Source organism: Fukomys damarensis, unplaced genomic scaffold, assembly GCF_012274545.1.
Source record: "Fukomys damarensis isolate Sample0158 unplaced genomic scaffold, DMR_v1.0_HiC HiC_scaffold_27, whole genome shotgun sequence".
Taxonomy (NCBI): domain Eukaryota; kingdom Metazoa; phylum Chordata; class Mammalia; order Rodentia; family Bathyergidae; genus Fukomys; species Fukomys damarensis.
In genome coordinates this window covers 23,058,887-23,078,682 of record NW_022900939.1, presented here as the reverse complement: position 1 = coordinate 23,078,682, position 19,796 = coordinate 23,058,887, and the positions used below count along the sequence as shown (strand labels likewise).

At 45.5% G+C, this 19,796-nt stretch overlaps 2 long non-coding RNA genes across 7 annotated transcripts; one reads left to right on the top strand and one right to left on the bottom strand.

Annotated features, from left to right (window-relative positions):
• On the top strand, positions 1–11,776 carry LOC104870354. 6 transcript variants are annotated; one of them, XR_004514530.1, is made up of 4 exons: positions 1–16; positions 5,986–6,111; positions 6,611–6,781; positions 10,588–11,776. It is a non-coding gene; the product is annotated as an uncharacterized LOC104870354 (long non-coding RNA). The 6 variants fall into 6 exon arrangements; XR_004514531.1 differs by lacking the exon at positions 1–16 and adding an exon at positions 27–580; XR_004514532.1 differs by lacking the exon at positions 5,986–6,111.
• Positions 11,777–14,095: 2,319 nt separating this feature from the next.
• Positions 14,096–17,180, bottom strand: LOC104870355. The gene is made up of 3 exons (XR_782521.1): positions 17,014–17,180; positions 16,422–16,617; positions 14,096–14,131 (listed from the first exon to the last, which is right to left on the bottom strand). It is a non-coding gene; the product is annotated as an uncharacterized LOC104870355 (long non-coding RNA).
• Positions 17,181–19,796: the final 2,616 nt, after the last annotated feature.

Genomic DNA, 19,796 nt, shown 5'->3' with positions numbered 1-19,796 from the left:
GGCTGCCCGCTTGGAGGTCGCTCCCGGGGCTTGCGCGATGGGCGGCTCGGCTAGAGGCTGAGCTCTGGCTCCGCCTGGAGGGCGGGCCTGCCGATTACTCACTATGTTTTTAGGGGATTTCGGGTTCCCCGCCCTCCTCCCGCCGCCGGTCGGAGGAGTTAGGTGATGTCACCCTGGGCCGGGCCAGGAGCACTGCCGGGGCTGCTGGGCTGCGGCCGCCCTCCTGCACTGGGGAAAAAGCTCGGGTCTCCAGCGCCCGCAGAGATAGGGCGGCTGAACCCCACGCGGTTCCCGAGCCATCAAGGTGCCTCTGGTGGCTGCTGCCCCGAGCACGTTTTAGTTCCTTGTCCTCCCCCATCTGGACTCTGCCGGGAGAGGGAATGTGGGCGGTGGGTTTCGCCAGGGCGCCCGCTGCAGCCGGCGAGCTGCTGAGAGTTGTATACCTGACCGTTGAAAAGTGCTTTTAAGGAGCAGCCGACCTGTGGCCATCGGGGGCGAAGAGTGGGACGTGCCCTGAGTAAACCCTGGGCTTCTTGTTGCCTCTGTGCCCTGGATCTCAAGACTCAAGACCCCAGACCAGGTGCCTCGCCCCCTGTGCATCTCTCCAGGTCCTCCTTGCTGGCGCCCGGGTTCAGACAGCATTTGCAGTGGTTAACGGTCCGGTCCCAGTTGGAGGGTACCGGATGTCAGAGTTGAGACCAAAGCACAAATGTGCGGGCCGAGGGTGGGGACCTGGGTTTGAGCACCCCCACCCCAGGCCTCCTGTTTCACCGCAGCAGGCAGAAGAGGACGGGGAAGAATTTCTCCAAATGGAGAAGAACTTATTTTCTCTGAATTTGTTCTAAATCAGGAAATCATGTGGGAATTGGAAAAAATTGGAAATTCTGACTTGCTTTCCCAGGCTCTGAGAAAACAGGAAGAGAAACGTGAAAATACAGTTAGCACCCCTCCCACTCATTTCAGTTTCTCACGTGGCTGGCCCTAATTAGAGAAATCGGTTAAGTTTGGGGAGGTGAACTTCAGATCCACAGAATGGTTTGTAATCTCCAGCTAACAACGCACATCAGTGACCTCTGCATGGCTTTCTTTTAAGATATTCACACATACAACTTTCAAGTTAATATGAACTCCAGTATGTCAGGAGATGGCTAAACCACCACTGTCACTGACCTTCACCTATGTGTCCCAGCCTCCACTTGTTTCCAGCCCACCCTCCTGATCCTGATTTGTTTTGGTTTTGACTTTGTCCTACCCCAAATCCCAGTATTGGGGATTGAGCTAAGGCCCCAGCCCTTCTTGTATTTTATTTTTTTGAGACGGTATCACTTTGTAGTTCAGTCTGGCTCTGAACTCACTATTTAGCCCAGGCCAGCCTCAAACTCGCAGTGTTACTCCTGCCTCTTATTTTTTTAAAAATTGAAACAGTATCTAAGTCAATGAGTTGCCCAGGCTAGACTCCAACTTGTGGTCCTCCTGCCTCAGCTTCCCAGAGTGCTAGGATTTCAGGTGTGCACCATCACAGCCAGCTTAGATTTCTATTTTAAAGAAAAGAATTACATATACATGTATGTGCAACATGTTTGGTTTTGCTTAGTTTTGAACTCTTACTAAGGGGATTTTTTTTTCCTTTGTCATTTGTTTTTTCACTTGCCATATTACTAAGATTGCCCCTTTTCTCCGTTTATTCACCTTTCATTGTGGTACACTTGCCTTTTGTTTACCTAAGCCACTGTCTCTGTCCATCCTGAAGTTTTTGTCCTTAGAAACAGTGCTCCTACCAGTGTTTTCTGTGAATGGTTTCTTGTTACACACATAACCAAGGTTTCCCCTCAGGTGTATACTGAAAAGTAATTTATTAAAGTATTGAATTTTCACTTCTCAGTTTTCAAAACAGTGAATCGTTTCCCTACCATCCTCTAAAAGTTATCAGTAAGTATTTTCTTCTTTTAATATTTTTTTTTCCACATCTCACAATGATTTGTTTTTTTAAGGAATTTTTTTCCAGTACTAGAGATGGAACCCATGGTTTTCATACTTAGCCACATCCCCAGCCCTTTTTATGCTATATTTTTAAAATTTTGAGACAGGATCTCTCACCTAGCGGATAAATTGTCAGTCTGGTGGGCTGGGGATTTAGTTTAGAGATACCACACCTGCCTGGCAAGTGCAAGGTCCTGACTTGGATCCCTAGTACTGAAGGGTGAAAAAAAAAAAAAAGAATCTGAATGTGAAAAGAAAAGTTTTTGGGCCAGGGATGCAGTTCAAAGGCGCTGCCCCTGCCTCCTGCTTGCAAATGCACGGTCCTGAGTATAAACCCCAGTACTGAAAAAAAAAAAAAAAACCAGTCTGAGCTGAAACTTGAGATTCTCCTGCCTCAGCCTCCCAGACTGCTGGGATTATAAACCTGTACCACTAGTCCCATTGTTTTATAACCGCAAAAAACAGGCACGGAGAAGAGAACACTAGATAGAACACAGTCTTGAAGATAGAGGTGTTTTCCTAGCAAGCCAGGGATCTGTGTCTCACAGGTTTGGAATTTAGGCTGCAATCCTGTTTGCGGAGGGGCTGTGGGTTAGAGGCACAGTGCTGTGCTTAACCACGCTTGAACAGAGCAGTGGCCCACATGGCCCAAATACAAGATGAAGGGCTTGGTTTCATCCTTCAATTGCCTAGAAAGGGCAACGGTGAGGGCTAAAGAAAAAAAACTAGAAACACGTAATTTCAAAGTATATGGTGGGCTGGGAGGTCAGCGCCTCGGTGGGCAAAGACGAGCACTCTGAGCTGGTCTTCATTTATTGGGTACACATAATAATTGGAGGGAGCATCAAGGGCAGTAGTGAACCATGCAAATCATGCTGATGAGATTTATTTATTTACTTTTGAGACAAGGTTTCACTGTGCAGTTCAGGTGGGCCTCAAACTTGAACCAATCCTGCCTCAGCCTCCCATGTGCTAGAATTACAGCATGCACCACTCCTGGCCTTTTATTTTTTAATTTTGAGGCAAGGTCTGGCAAAATTGATAAAATCTTCTGTCTTGGCTAGAACTCGCAGTCCTGCTTCAGCCTCTGAAGTGCTGGAATTGCTGGAGTACAATGCCATGCCTGACTAACTGCTAGTTTGTGTGTGTGTTTCTGTGTTCTGGGGATCAAATCCAGAGCCTCACACATGGTAGGCAAGTGCTCTGCCACTGAGCTACAATCCCAGCCCCAGGACTATAGGATTTTATTTACTGTACTGGTGATTGAACCCAAGGTCTTCAAACAGAGCTATATTCTCAGCCTTTTCAAAATTTTATTTTTAAAGTTTTGATACGCAGTCTCACTAAATTGTTAAATTGCCCAGGATGGGCTTGAAGCTGCCTCAGCCTCCCAGAATGCTGAGATTCAGGCATGCTCCACCATACCCAGCTGACAACAGAGTTTTAATTTAGCTTCAAACTTTGTGTGTATGTGTGGTACCAGGGTTTGAACTTGGGCCCTTGTGCTTGCAAGGCAGGTGCCAGAACCACTGAGCTAAATCCCTAGCCCTAAACTTTTTTTTTAGGGTACCAGGGATCAAATTTGTGTTCTCATGCTTGTGAGGCAGGTGCTGGAACCACTGGGCTAAATCCCTGGCCCCCCGGCTTTTTTTTTTTTGGAGACAGGGTCTTGCTATGTAATCAAGGCTGGTCTTGAACTCACTATGGAGCCCAGGTTGGCCTCAAACAAGTGCTGGGATTACAGAGGTCACCACCACACCTGGCTCAATCATTTTTAATGTCTCTCCTGGGTCAAAAGTCTTGATTTTACAATAGAAATATGTACCAATTCCCCCCCATGAATGTATTTGTCATGTATCACAATAATACACTAATAAATATTGAAAAAAAACTTGATTTTTTTTTAAGAAATAGAAAGGGGGCTGGGGATTTAGCTCTGGTTCTGCTGCCTGCCTTGCAAGCACAAGGACTGAAGTTCAATCCCCAGGACCCCCCCCAAAAAAAAAATCCTTAAGTTCAAATGGAAACTTAAGAGACTCTAGATATTCCAAACAACCCTAAGAAAAAAGAACGATGTAGCTGCCATACTTTTATAATAAACTTTCATCTTTAAAAAGAAAAGAACAAATGTAGAAAGCTAACACTTCTTGCTTATAAAATTTACTATAAAATTGTAGTTAAACAATGAGGCATAAAGACAGATATATGACAAATGGTACAGAATAGAGCCCAAGGAAAAAACCTCTTGCAAATAAAAGAAATGATTTTCCACAAATGGTGCAGGGAAAATTTGGTTATCCTTATGCAAAAGAATGAAGCTGACTACTAGCTGATACTGTGTACAAAAATTAATTCAAAATATACCAAAGGCATAGGATTAAAATTTAAAGCTATAAAACTCTTAAAACATTAGATAAAAGCTTTATGACAGGGCTGGGGATTTAGCTCAGTGGTTCCACCACCTGCCTGGAAAGCTCAAGGTCCCAGGGCCTGGGATTTAGCTCAGTTGTGCTGGTGCCTGCCTTGCAAATACAAGGGCCCAAGTTGGATCCCTGGTACAAAAAAAAAAAGCACAAGGTCCGAGTTCAATCCCTGGTACCAAAACAAACAAAACACAATGCTTTATGACAGCTGGGTGTGGTGACACACACTTGTGAACCCAGCACTGAGGAGGTTGTGGCAAGAAGAACACTGAGTTCTAGGCCAGCCTACGCTAATAGTGAGACCCTGTCTCAACAAATAAATAAATAAGCTTCATGACAAACCAGGCATTGTGGCACATGCCTGTAATTCCAGGTACTCAGAAGGCTGAGGCAGAAGGAACACAAGTTTAAGGCCAGTCTGGGAAAATCAGTGAGACCCTGCCTCAAAATAAAAATAAAAGGTTGGAGTTACAGCTCAATGATAGAGCACTCATGAACGTAATCCCTAGTAACGTGTGTGTGTGTGTGTGTGTGTGTGTGTGTGTGCGCACACACACAAACTATGACTTAATGATTTCTTTTTCCTCCCTTTCCTTTGTTTTTTGAGACAGGGTCTCACTATATAGTTCAGGCTTGCTTTGAACTCACTATATAGCCCAGGCTGTCCTCAAACTCAAGACAATCCCCTGTCTCAGCATCCCAAGTGCTAGGATTACAGGCCTGTGCCACCACACCCAGAAGCAATGGTTTTGTGAATATAACATAAAAGCACAGGCAGCAAAAGAAAATAAATTGGACTTCATAAAAGTGAAAAATTTGGGCTGGGGATTTAGCTCAGTGGTGCCACCGCCTGCCTCGAAAGAACAAGGTCCTGAGTTTGATCCCTGGTACCAAAAACAAAAGTGAAAAATTTCCTGGGCATGGTGGCACCTGCCTGTAATTCTAGCACCTGGGAGGCTGGGATAGGAGCATCACTGCAAATTTAAGGTCACCCTGGGCTACATAGGTTAAGGCCAGCCTAAACTACACGGACCCTGTCAAAAACCCCAAAAATAAAAAAACAGTGCCAGGTGCAGTGGCACACACCTGTGATTCCAGCACTTGGGAGACTGAGGCCAGCCTGGGCTACATAGTGAGTTCAAGGACAGCCTAAACTACATAGCAAGACCCTATCTCAAAAAAAAGGGGGAGCTGGGGATTTAGCTCAATGGTTCTTTTGTCTGCTTATCAAGTGTAAGGTCCCGAGTTCAATCCCCGGTATCAAAAGGGAGGGATGTTATGGATTATGTTTAGATGTCCCCCCAAAACCTCCAGTGGTCATAGGGTTTTTCAGAGGTGACTGAATCTAGTGTGTAGTTGATTCATGATACAATGCTAAGCTTAGAGGCACTAGGATTAAGGGTGTGAGTGCTACCTGCCCTAAGTACTCTGGATAGGGTAAAGGGGGCAGAAAAACTGTTAACTTCTCTTGCTTGCTTCCTTTTGCTGTCTTCTGCCTGCCATGTGCCCCTCTGCCTTGGAGTGAGACATGGACTGGAACTTACAAACTATGCTAAGTAAACATTTCCCCCTTTAACTTCAGGTGTCAGGTATTTTGCCTCATCAAGGAGAGAAAAGTAACTAAGACAACATGCAATTCTGTAGTCCCGAAACTCTACTTGAACTTGCAGTCATCCTGCCTTAACCTCCCAAAGTTCTGGGATTACAGGTGTGCACCACTGCAACAAGCTCTCTCCCTTCTTTTTTGGGGGGGTACCTGGGGTGGGGGGTGGAACTTGGGACCTCGTGCTTTCCGTCTTTCGGTTGCAAGGCAGGCGGGGACACCACTGAGCTAAATCCCTGGCCTCCTCTCTCCCTTCTTGAGCTAGAATAATGTCCATCTTCTGCTCTCAGGCACCATCTCCTCTAGTTCTCAGGCCTTGGGACTCAAACTGTATTAAATCATACGACGTTCTGGCATCTCCAGCTCTACAGCAGCGCGTTGGGAGCCTTAGCCTTTGTCTTAGTCACTTCTCATTGCTGGACACCCAAAGTTAGAGGAGGAGAGGTTTATTGTGGCTTACAGTTTGTAGAGGTTTCAGTCCACAGCTAGGTCCAAGGCAGGGTGGCCTGGCAGAGGGCCGTGGCAAAGGAGAAACAGTGCATGGCAGAGCAGGCTGGCGGCAGTGAAGCAGCAGCAGCTTGCCTCTCCCTTTTATCCCTTCCAGGCTCCCTGCCTTTTGGTGGTGCCAGCTACAACCCCTGGTGAGCCTTCCCATTATCCACACCCAGGACTATGGGAAACCAATCTGTGGACTACCTCTGAGAAGCCTCACCTGTGATCACACGAGGCTTTGGGGGACCGTCTAGACGTGAGCCACAACAGCCTTCCTCATCTGGTAAGCCAGTCCCCATAGTAAATCTCATCTGTCTGTTTACAGGTGCTCCTCAGTTTTCAATGGAGTTTTGTCCTGGTAGTAAGCTGATCATAAGTCAAAATGTATCTCATCCACCTGACCCAGCAAACCTCATGGCTCAGCAGCCCAGCCCGGCAGTGTCTGTCAGGGATTGTGAGGTTGGCCAGGAGCTGTTGGTCTCTGTTGCCACCAGTGAAAGAGTATTTCCCTCACATTACAGCCCAAGAGGAGACTAGAATCTACAGTGTGGTTTCTACTGGATGAGAACCAGTTTTATTTTTTTGTTTGTTTGTTTTTTTGGTACTGGGGATTGAACTCGGGTCTTTGCGCTTGCAAGGCAGAACACCAAACCACTGAGCTAAATCCCCGGCCCGAGAACCAGTTTTGAAGTCATCGTGAAGTCAAAAAATTGCAAGTTGGGGGCCGTCTGTATACAGAGGTCCACCCTGACCCATGGTTTTGCTTTTTTGCTGCTTCAGCTACTATGATCAGCCAGGCTCTGAAAATATTAAATGGAAGATTCCAGAACGAAGCAGCTCATAAGCTTTCAGATGCATGCTGTTCTGAGTAGCAGGATGAAATCTGCTGTGGATGCAGATCACCCTGGGCCCAGTTAGTAACTTTGTGGCCACCTTGGTTACCAAATGGACTGTCCCGGCATCACAGTGATCAGCTTCATGTAGCCCTAGTTTTACCTAATAATGGTCTCAAAATGCAAAAATAGCAATGCAAAAGAGGGACCAGGAAATGGAGCAGGAAGGGACTGATGAACTCCCATGCTATGAGGTCAGGCTGCAGTGCATAAGGGGAAAACAGGGTTCAGGGCCATCTAGGATTTCAGGTCCCACCGGGTTTTGGGGAACATCCTCCATCTCTGCTTCTCAGGAAAACCCTGACCTATAGACACAGAATACACAGGATGAGGCGGAGAATAGAATTCAGATGTGTTATGTTTTGAGTACCAACGCTCCACAATGAATGTAATCATATGTATTGCAAATATGTAGTACTAATAAAAATTAAAATCATCAAAAATCCACAAATGGATATACAAAATGTGATGCGTGAATACCAGGGAATATTATTCAGTCTTTGGAAGGAAGGAACCCAAATGTGGTGGCACACTCCTGTGATCCCAGCACTCCGGAGGCTGAGGCAGGAGAATCAACCTGAGTTCAAGGCCAGCCTGGGCTACATAGTGAATTTAAGGGCAGCCTGGACTACATAGCAAGACCTTGTCTCTAAAAACCAAAATTGAATAAATAAAAGGAAGAAAAATTTGAGTTCAATTCCTGGTACAAAAAAGACCAGAAAAAAAGGAAGAAAATTGTGATACATGCTACAACTTCAGGGACCCTTGAGGATATTGTGATAAGTGAAACAAGTCAGATGGAGCAGGACAATTATGAGTCTACTTTGCACTACTGCAACCAGCGAAATTTATTGATTTGTAAATGAATTTTTGTGTCTTCTATAACAATCTTCTAATCAAGATTGGAACTATTACCTGTATTTTTTCCTAAAAGTTTGTTTGTTTCTTTTTTTTGTTGTGATGCTGGGCCCCAACACAGAGCCTCACGTGTGCTAGACAAGCTCTCTACCACTGAGCTTCAACCCCAGCCTTCCTCCAAACGTTTTAATATCTGGATTTTGACCTTTAAGGTTTTTTTTGTTTTTGTTTTGGTACCAGGGATCAAACTCGGGACCTTGCGCTTGCAAGGCAGGTGGCAGAACCACTGAGCTAAATCCCCAGCTCTTCAACTTTTGAGTCTTTAATGTATTTGAAGCAGATGGATTCCCCCACTCTGACTCTTGTTTCCCCCATTTTCCCCCGTGTGGTGAACTAATGTATGTTTTTAGCACAATTTTTAGATATTTTTTTTCTTCCTGAGCCTGTGATCTGCCCCGGCAGCTGTCACCTTACTCCTCTGTTCCAGGAGAACACTGAAAGCACACTTGGTTATCTGAACAGAGACAATTTAATACAAAAAAATGGTAACTAGGCCAGGCATGGTGGCACACACCTGTCGTCCTAGCACTCGGGAGGCTGAGACAGGAGGATTGCCATGAGTTCAAGGCCAGGCTGAACTATATAGTGAGAACTTGCCTCAAAAAAATAAATAAAAAAGTTAACTAGAGCCAGGGAACCAGCTACTGGGGAGGACAAAGAGGGAGGATCACTTGAGCCCAAGAGTTTGGGGCCAACTTGGAGAACAGAGTGAGACCTTGTTTTATTTTAAAAACATAATTTGTTAACTAGTAGAATTGGTACTCTCTATGTGAACAACTAGGGCTGCATGCATATTTACAAACTTTGGAGAAAGAAGATGAGAAAAAGCAAGTCTTGGGTCAGGGATTTAGCTCATTGGTGCCACTACCACCTACCCTGCAAGCTCAAGGTCCCAAGTTTGACCTCCAGTACAAAAAAAAAAAAAAAAAAAAAAAATAAAAAAAAAAAAAAAAAAAAAAAAAAAAAAGAAGAAAAGAAAGAAAGAAAAGAAAAAGCAAGTCTCTTCCACCTCTTTAGTCTTGAAGCCCAAATTTAAGGAGTGGGAAAATTGATTCTTCTTTCCCCCTGTGCCACTGGGAATTGAACCCAGGGCCTTTGCACCTAGCTGTCTTTTAATGTTATTTTGAGGCAGGTTCTTACCAACTCATTAAGTTGCCCAAGCTGGGCTCCAACTTGCAATCCTCCTGCCTCAGCCTCGCAGAGTGCTAGGATTACCAGCATGCACCACCTCACCCAGCTTTGATATTGCAACTTAATGGAAAAAGCTACAGTCATGTTGCAAGGTATGTGGTTACAAAGAAGGAAAGAATTGAGGGTCATTTTTGTAATCAACCACAAAGAACTGATTTTAAAGATTATACACTACTGATTTTCAGGAGATAAGTGTCTGATTTAAAGGATACATGAACAACTTTTTCCCATTTACAGAAAAGCTTTCCATGTTAATAATGTAAATTAACACCAGTACCATGCTGTTTGTTGTTGGGTGTTTGTTTGTTTGTTGTTGTTGTTGTTGTTGTTTTGGTACCAGTGATCAAATTCGCATCCTTGCACTTGCGAGGCAGGCGGTAAAACCACTGAGCTAAATCCCCGGCCCTGATTGTTGTGTCTGATACCTGCCCATCATTAGACTAGGTTCCTACTAATTCTTTATGATGAAGTACGTGCTGATCACATCAAACTCTCCCTTATCTACAGAGAAGATCCTGTGGTTTTCTCCTTTCTCTGTTAATACAAAAAGTGACCCAGGTCACCTGCTGGTAAACCACTTTGTATACTTGGGATGAACCCAACTTGATCACACCGTGCTAGCACATAGTTGAAAACAATCTCTTGACATTTTAGGTGATGTTTTTGTGCTTAAAATTGTATTTGTACAAGAAATGGCTATACTTAACCAAAAATAGTAGTCCTGGCCAGACATAATAGTTCACCCTGGTAATCCCATAACATCAGGAGGCTGAGGCAGGAGGTTTGCAAGTTTGAGCCCAGCCTGGGCAACATAGTGATTTAGGGAACCCCTGTCTCAAACAGTGTGTGTGGGGACTGGGAGTACAGTTCAGTGTGAAGGCCCTGGGTTTAAGCCCAGTACAAAAAAAAACAAAAAACTTCAAACCCCAAAACCAGAAAAACCAATCTTATCTAATTTCTAATTTTGATATCAAAGTTGTATCAGTCGCATAGAATGATTTAAGGAGATATTTCTCTTTTCTCTTTTTTCCTCCTCTTCCTTCTTTCCCTCCCCTCCCCCTTCTCCCCTCCTTCTTTTCTTTACTAGAGATGGAACCCAGGGGTGCTCCACCACTGAGATACATTTGTGGCTCTTTTAAAATAATTTTTGGGCAGAGGCTGTGCACTCGGCTCAGGACCTGCTGTGCGGGGCGTGCAGGGGCAGGAAGGGGAGTGCCGGCAGGTTCCAGGGAGGGGACGTCACTGCATGGAGGACAGCTTGGAAGAGAAGTCAGGTCCGGAGAACATAAATGATGTCCTCAAGGTCTCACCATAAATTTGGATCTGCAATCTAAGTGTTGGTTTTCTTGCATCATCAAACGTGAGAACTGACACTGAACAAAAGAAGGTCCTCATGCTGAGATGTGAGACTAGTATGGAAACCAGCTTAGTGGGGTGCCTCAGAATCAATAAGGGTACCTGCAGAACTATGGATTTCTCAGCCTGTCTCCTGCCCACAGAGATACAATTTCAGAATCTGCATTTTCACAGGTGTTTCAGGGCACCACTGTCAGGGAGAAACATAGACCCGAGTGGCATCATCCAGTATCCAAGGAAACTGTGAGCTTTGGCTGCTGTCTTCCTTCGGGAGGAGCTTCAGTCCTTGTCTCCATCTTGGTCGTCGTCTCCTGACTTCCAGTGACAGATCCCTCAGCCGTCCAGCACAGATCTTCACCCTGCTGGCACAGACCCTCCAGCTTCCACCAGTGGCTGTAGGGCCTTCCTGGTGCAGTGCCGTGCAGTGGTCTCCAAGCTCTTGACTGGATCCTCCCAGTCTCCGTGTGAAGACAGACATTTGTTCTCTTTTCCATCTCACTCTAGTAAGCATCAACTAGTACATATGGCCTTAGGAAAAAATGGAAACTTTAATGAAGAGAATGCTGCTACCTGTAGTTAAATACCAAGAAAGTATAGCAGGCAGTTATTGCCAGAAGATAAAGTATGGCTGTTGTGAGCCCTGAGATCCGTAACAGAAGAATCTAATTCATGGATATCTGACTCACTAAACCGATGAACATTGAGACATTGTGTTGGGCCCAGGGGATTAAAAATAGATGTCCCTTCTCAAGGTGATCATATTTGGAAAGTCAGTTCATGCCAGAAACCCCTGTGAAACATTTCTAGGCTTAGAAAAAGCTACTCAGAGGAGAAAGGTTCAGTGGGATCCTCTTGGTATGTGTTTTCCTTCTATGATGGCTAGCAAGTATTTTTAAAATAAATTTGTAGATAGCATCTTGCTTTTTAAAGAAGTTATATTATTTGGCATTTATTACATGTTGTTTATTTCCTTGATTGATTAAAGTACAAGAACAGATTTTACAGAGTTTGACATATGATTAAACCACACAAGGCATAAGTGGCTTTAGTGGTGTGCTATGTATCAAAGCATAAAATTTAAACACAATTCATCAGGAATTTTTGCAGTTCTAGTGAATTAGAAAGATTCAAATATTAGAACTACCCCCATCTCCTGCATCAGGGAGGGGTAGGGATTTTATAATTAAGATTATTATAGAAGAATATCCTGACACAACTTTTTTTTTTCTTTTTTTTTTGTACCAGGGGTTCGAACTCCTATCCTTACGCTTGTGAGGTGGGAGGCAGAACCACTGAGCTAAATCCCTGGCCTGATGTAACTGATCGACGTCAGTGATGGGCCTTGAAAGTTCAAATTCAAGGTGTGCACTTATTTCAGTCAGCTTATTCTGAATGTTTAAATAGGAAATACTATTTCTGGGTATTCTGAATAATTTGTGGTATACTGATTCCTAATAGTGTGCATTTGGACTAGTGATGGATTACTAGTGAGCACATAAATATATGATCTTCCATGATGAGGTCTGCAGTGAACACTTTTTGGGGAGTGGGTACCAGGGATGGAACTCAGGACCTTGTGCTTAGGAAGTAGGCACAGTGCCACTGGGATAAATCCCTGGCTCTGAACATTTCTAATATGTATGGATTTTCCTCAAATGACACAGGTGTGTATACTGAGCAGGACTGAGACAAGGGTGTTTTTCTTAAGAGCCATTGATTTAGTCATTTATCAAAAACACATTATAATGAATGCTGTTCTAAGAATTTTTATTAACTTTTAAATAAATGTTACCTTGGGGAAAATTTTTTCTGTATCTCATGCTAGGTGTGGTGGTGTAATCCCAGCACTCAGGAGACTGAGGCAGAAGAATCCCCACAAGTTCTAGGCCAGCCTGGGCTGTATAGTGAGGTCAAGTCCAGCTTGAACTGCAGAGCAAAACTCTGTCTCAAAATATATTTTTTTCTTTTTTTGTATTTTAACTCAAGGTCTCACTAAATTGCCCAGCCTGAGCTCCAACGTACAATCTTCCTGCCTCAGCCTCCCAGAGTACTGAGATTACAGGCAACATTCTTGCTTTTCTTTTCTCTGGAAGTAGTCATATAAATTTCTACTGATTTATTCCTTGACAATTTGGTAAAATTAATCAGTAAAACTGCCTGAGGCTGTTGTTTTTTCTGTAGATTTTATTTACTTAACTTTTCTGTTATGAATATTTATGAACATAGTATTAGAGAGAATGACATAGTTAACCCCATACACCCATTACCTATTATTCAACTCTGTTTTGTTGTTTTGTTCCTCGTCGTTTTGAGACAGGGTCTCGGCTATGTAGTTCAGGCTGGCCTTGAACTCTTTGTGTAGCCCAGGCTGGCCTCAAGCTCACAGTGGTCCTCCTGCCTCAGACTCTGGAGTGCTGGATCACAGTTCTGCACCACCACACCTGGCTGCTTCTGTAACTTTAAACTCTGCCGGATGAGAGGTCATGGGTTTTGGTGGTAGTGAGGGGTATATGTTTCTACCATGGATACAAAGTTCCACTGAACCTACACCTACATCTGCCCTTTAGTTCTGTGGCCTCCTCTTGCCAGATTCCAGCAGCTAGAGCTACTCTATTGGCAAAGTACCTAACCTGGTTAACCTTATTCTTAGGAGAATGCAGTAGACCTGGGTCTATTATTTGAGAGGGAGGAGTCACTGATTCAATAGCATTAAGCTATTGATTCCCTTAGACTTTTAGCCACAGATTCAGTGCAATCGCAATCAAAATAACAGGAGGTGTTAAATGTGGTGTCACATGCCTATAATCCCATGCTAGGGAGGCTGAGGCAGGAGGATCGCTGTGAGTTTGAAGCCCGCCTGGGCTACACAGTGAGACCCTGTCTCAAATCCCCCCCCAAAAAAAAAACCAAAGAAAAAAAACCAGGAGGCTCTTTTTTATGGGTATACATGTGTAATACATAATGAGTGTATTCCTCGTGGGGAGTTGGTACGCATACATGACACGTGTGAATTCTTTTTCCATCTCTTTCCCTCCCCGTCCTCCCAATAGGCTTTTTTTGAGGAAATTGACAAGCTGATCTCAACATCTACATGGAAATGCCAGGGACCTGAAAATATTAAAACATCTTTGTTCTGGTTTTTGGGTTTTTGGCTTCTTGAGACAGGAGACAGGGTCTCCATATGTAGTCCAGGCTGGCCTCACTCACAGCGATTCTCCTAAGTCTCCAAAGTGATGGGAGTACAGGTGTGCACCACCACACACAGCTAAAACATTCTGAAAGAGAACAAAGTTGGAGGAATTACATTACTTAATTTCAAAATTTATTTTAAAGTTAAATACTGGCTTTGACTAAAGAGTGTCTTACTAACAAAATACAGTTACAGTCAATGATTGGACACAGTGGTGCACGCCTGTCATCCCAGCACTTGGAAGGCTGAGACAGGAGAGTTGCCTCAAGTTTAGCCTGGGTTACACAGTGAGTTCCAGGCCAGTCTGGACTACATAGTGAGACCCTGTCTCAAAACAAAACAAAACAAAACAAAACAAAACAAAACAAAACAAAACAAAACAAAAAAACTATTAGTGGCTCAGGTGTCTCAGAACTCAGGAGGCTGAGGCAGGAAGACTGTAAATATGAGGCCAGCCTGGGCTAAACAGGGAGAAAGTGAGATGACTATTATTCGTTTTTGAGACAGGGTCTCACTCTGTAGTTCCTACTGGCCTTGAACTTGCTACGTAGCTCAGGCTGGTCTTGAATATGTAGTTTTCCTCCTGCCTTAGCCTCCTGAGTTTCTGGAATTACTAGTGTTTGCCCCCACACCCAGCTGAAAGTGGGGTATAGTTTAAAGAAAAATATATACATAAACCAGTGGACAAATTAGAGCCAAGAAAGACACCAATATGTATACAGTCAATTCATTTTCTTTTGGGGGGGTTGGGTTTTTTGAGACAGGGTCTCACTATGTAGTTGAGACTGACCTGGAACTCACTATGTAGCACAGGCTGCTCTTGAACTCACAGCAATCCTCCTGCCTCAGCCTCCTGAGTGCTGGGATTACAGGCGTGCACCACCATGCCCGGTTCTTTCAATTCATTTTCAACAAGGGAATCAAGGCAATTGTAAAAGGAAAGGTTGATTTTCTCTAGAAATGGTACATCGACTCTAGGGGGGGAGATGAACCTTAATCTTCACTTTATTCTGCATATAATATCTGTTTTGGGGTTTTTAAAAATTTTGTTTGTTACTTGTTTTTTGTTTAACTGCTACTCAGGACAGTTTCCCTTTAGGAGTCGGGCTGCCATGTTTGTGAGGTCATATAACTGTCTGGGGTTCACTTGGGAGAGCTTGGAAGGTTGCCACTGCCTGCACTTCCTCTTCTGTCACAGACCTGGTCGGGTCGTGGGCTGTGGGGACAGTGCGTCCATTTTAGGACTAAGGCAGTCAACGCTCCAGGTCCGTGCATTCTCCATCCACAGAGTATTGAACAGGTGCAGTACTTTTTTGTGTTGTTATTCCCCAAAACAATATAGTATAACCACTATTCATATAGTATTTATATTCTAGTAAGGATTTTTAGGTAATCTAGAGATGACTTAAAATGGAAAGATATGCATAGGTTATGGGTAAATACGATACCACTTTATCCAAGGGACTTGAGCTCCTGTGAATTTTGGTATCTGAGAGGGTTCTGGAACCAAGCCCTTATAGTTGCCCATTAGGGAAGGACTTTAGACCTGTAAGGTTTTCTGACCTGTCTGAGAAACATCTGCGTCGGTTATGTTGTAATATCTGTCAGTACAATGCTCCCCAAAATGGTGCCCACTCTTGCCTGTGGACCCAGTTCTCCGGCACTGTATGGAAGTGTTAGGAGAGAGCACTTTGGAGACTTAAAGAAAGAGTGTTTGTGTTGGCTCTAAAGAAAGGAGAAAAGAAAGAAAAGGAATCATGCCGTGCACCTTTCTGCCTGCTGCCTGCTGACTGATTAAGGTGCTCTGCGTGTGCTGTGTCCTGAGGCCCTGAGCCTGGGGCAGCAGCCCTCTGGCTCATCTCCAGCACTGTTGGGCCTGGATGCCAAGCTCAACGGTGTTGTGACCTGTGAATCTGCTTACAGCTGGCCTTGGTGGCAGTACCATTTGTGTCTCTCTCAGTAGGTGAGTGGACACATTTAGAGACATTGAGTGACATGCCCAAGTCACCCAGCTTCATGGAGGACCCCGGACAACTCGGTTCTGTCTGACTCAATAGCTGTCATCTCACTTTCAGTTATCTGCACAATGTGACCCGGGACACAGTGGCTGCAAGGACCCTAGGGGGCCCTTCAGGTCTGCCTGGAAGCAAGTCACACTCCACACGTCCCTCTGGGTCCAACCACGAGGTCCCACGTGGCCAACTCAGGCAGCAGGATATCCTCAGTAGCTCTGCTCACTAGTCCTTCAAGCCTAAAGGTCTCTCCGGCTTCATAGATGGTCAACCCTTAATCACTCAGCAGTTATTTACTGTGCGCCCAGACAGAGCAGTGAACAAGACTAGTGGCCACCGCGGTGGAGATGACATTTTTTTTACCTTGCGCTTGTGTGGAATCCCTGGCCCGACATTTTAAATGTGGAGACAGATCAGGTTCCAAGTTGGCAGGAACACCCTCGCCCCCTTGTGGTCTTCTTGTAGAATCGAAGCTTCCCAGATTTGTGATCCTTTGCAAGTTTGGTCTCAGGCAACATAGCCGCGCAGCAATAGGGCTCTTGGGCTGACGGCGACGACCCTGTATGGAATTCCCTTGCTGGTCAACTTGAGGCTCGGTGGGGCTGTAGGTCCAGGACAATCCCAGAGCTACTTTACAGTGTGTGTGTGTGTGTGTGTGTGTGTGTGTGTGTGTGTGTTCAGTGTGTGTGTGTGTGTGTGTGTGTGTGTGTGTGTGTGTGTGTGTGTGTGTCGGCAGGGGGTGGGGGACGCGTTGGGACAAAGGGACAAAAAGGAAAGCAGGAAAGGAAAAGTGAGAGAGCGAGAAGGAAAGAAAGAGGGAGGAAGGAAACTCTGCTTCCTGTCCTCACACCCTATATGAGCAGAGGGGAAGCCAAGCCCAGCCCACTGCTCCCTTCCCTCTCCCCGATCCCAGCCCCTCTGCCAGGGCCTCCCCAAGGCTGTTGCTAAATCACACCTGCCCTTCCGCAGCCGGAGCCGCCCCTGCTTCTCCGGCGCCACCTTTTGCTCCTCTTCCTCCTCGGTCCCCTGCCCCCACCTCCAGCCTCCCAGAAGTCTCCGAGTGCGGCCCTGGCTGAGGTGGTGTGGGAGCTGCTCCCCCAGACTTGGCCTGCTTTCCCTCACCCGCTCCTCACCGACATTCCGAACAGAACGCGTTTTGAAACTCTCTCAGGGCACACACACCCCCGCACCTAAATTCCTGTTTCCTGTCATCCTGTGACCCTCTCTAGTCTCTGACTCAGGACACAATGGAACAAAGGAAGTCACGATGCTGGACCAGCCACTTCCACAACAGACCTGCAAGAATGAAGGTTTAGATACTGAGCTGATGGCCAAGGCTGCAACGGAAGCATAGAGAGAGGAGATGCAAAACGGTTTGAGAAGAGAGCTGAGGAGTTGCGTGCCCAGGAAGAGCCTGTGTCCCAGGCCCTGGCCACTCCTACCCTGGCTGAGGGGTGCAAATGGAAAAGAACCCAGAGAGACGGGGTTGCTGAGCGCCCTGTGCCTGACACAGTGGTTCTGGGTCAGAGCCAGGGTCCTGGGCATGGAAGGGAGGATGGACAGCAGGGCCTGCAGCTGTGAAGGCCCCTGAGGACAGGCAGAGCTCAGGCCACCAAGAGCAATGTGCTCGTGATATCAGAAGCTGGTGTACCTGGAGTGGCCTCTGTCCTTAGGGTGGTGTCTTAGTCTGCTTCTGTTGCTTTAACAAGATACACGAAGCTGGGTTCTTACACGAGCAATTTATGGGTGTGTGTGTGTGTGTGTGTGTGTGCATGTGTGTGCACTGAGGACTGAACCCAAAGCCTTGGATATGCTAAGCAGAAATACTCTACCTCTGGGCTACACCACCAGCCTTGGTACTTAGAAAGAAAAGTGTTTTTGGCTCACAGCTTTGGAGTCTGGAAGTTCAAGGTCAGGAGGCTCCATCTCTACAGCTCCTGCTGGGGTTCCCTTGAATGCATCACGATACAGCAGAGAGGCATCAGAAACAGTAAGTGTGGAAGAGGACAAGCCAGCTGGGTGTGGGGGCACACGCCAGAGGCTGAGGCAGGAGGATCATTGTAAATTTGAGGCCAGCCTGGGCTACACATTGAGTTCAAAGCCAGCCTGAACTAGGTAGTGAGATCTTGTCTCAAAAAACAAAAATCAGGGCCTGGGATTTAGCTCAGTGGTTTGGTGGCCTGCCTTGCAAGCTCAAGGACCCGAGTTCAATCCCTGGTACCAAAAAAAAAACAAAAAACAAAAAAAACAAAAAAGACAACAAAAATCAGAAGAGGATAAGGACATGGAACAGCCTTGCTTTCCAGCCATTCCCTCCTGGGAGAGCTCACTCACTCTTGCACACTGGCATTATTCATTTCCAGGGCAGCACTTCCAGTAGCCTAACCCCTTCCCTGAGGCCTTCCCAGCATCACGCCCTGGGATAGGGCTTCCAGCTTGCGACCCCCTGGGGGTGCACTCAGAGGGCCTCCAAACCAAGGAACTGGGCACCCCTCCGCCAGTAAGAATAACACCACCTGGTGTGACGTGCAGTCCATAATCCCAGTACTTGGGAGGCCGAGAGGTAGGAGGATTGGAAGTTCAAGTCCAGCCCTGGCAACTTCATGACTTAGTGAGACTGTCTCAAAATAAAAAATGGCCTGAGGATGTAGCTCAGTGCAGAGGCCCTGGGTTCTATGCCCAGTGCCATAGAAAGGCGAGGAGTAGGGTTGTAGCTCAGTCAGAGCAACTGCCACTATGTATGAGGCCTCGGGTTCAGTGCCACACTGTTATAATTTATGTTGATGGCGATTCATGTTGTGACACTGCACGTGAATGACTCTCATTTAAATTTCAAAACAGTCCTTTGGGATACCGTAATTATTCCTATCTTACAGATGAGTTCACTGAGGCACAGGGAAGTGAAGAGACCTGATCAAGGTAACACAGCTGAGAAATATCAGGGTAGAGATTTCTGGTTCTTTTTTAAAAATCAGTTTGGCTAAAATAGATTTACCTGAGTGCATGTTTTAAGGGTACACATGCCTGTGATCCCAGCTACTCAGGAGGCCGAGGCTGGGCCACCTTGATTGACCTCATCTCAAAATAAAACCATTAAAAAAAAAAAAAGGAATGCTGCTCAGTGCCAGAGTGCTTGTCTCACAGGCACAAGTCCCTGGGTTCAACACCCCGAACTGCCAAAAAGAAAAAAAAAGAGTACAATTCAGTGAGTTTTGACGGAGAGACATTCATGTATCCATCACCACAATCAAGATATAAAACACCTCCGTCACCCCAAATGCTCTCGTGTGCCCTTCCCAGTGAATCCCCGCCCTACCTCTGTCCCCTGCTTGGTGACACAATGGGTTCCAGTTGTCTTTCCTGGACTCACAAAAATGGAATCATACAATAATGGGATCATGCAATATGGACTCTGCTCTCTGGCTTCATATCTCCTCTCTTGTGGAGTTTGTTTTTGAGCAAGATCTCACCGTTTCCTATGGTGTGTAGGCTGCCCTCAGACTTGCGTGTCTCCCGCTTCAGCCTCCTGAACAGCTGGGACTCCAGGGATGCCACCACACCTGGCATTCAAAATTTTTGTTCTTTTAAATTGTTTCGATATTGACTTTTTAAAGTTCTTTATAAATCCAGGATATAAATCTTTTGACTTTGCAATTCATGTATTACAAATAGGTTCTCCTAGTCAGTGGCTTGCTTTTTTGTTTTTTGTTTTTTTGGGCTTTTTTTGGTACCGGGGAT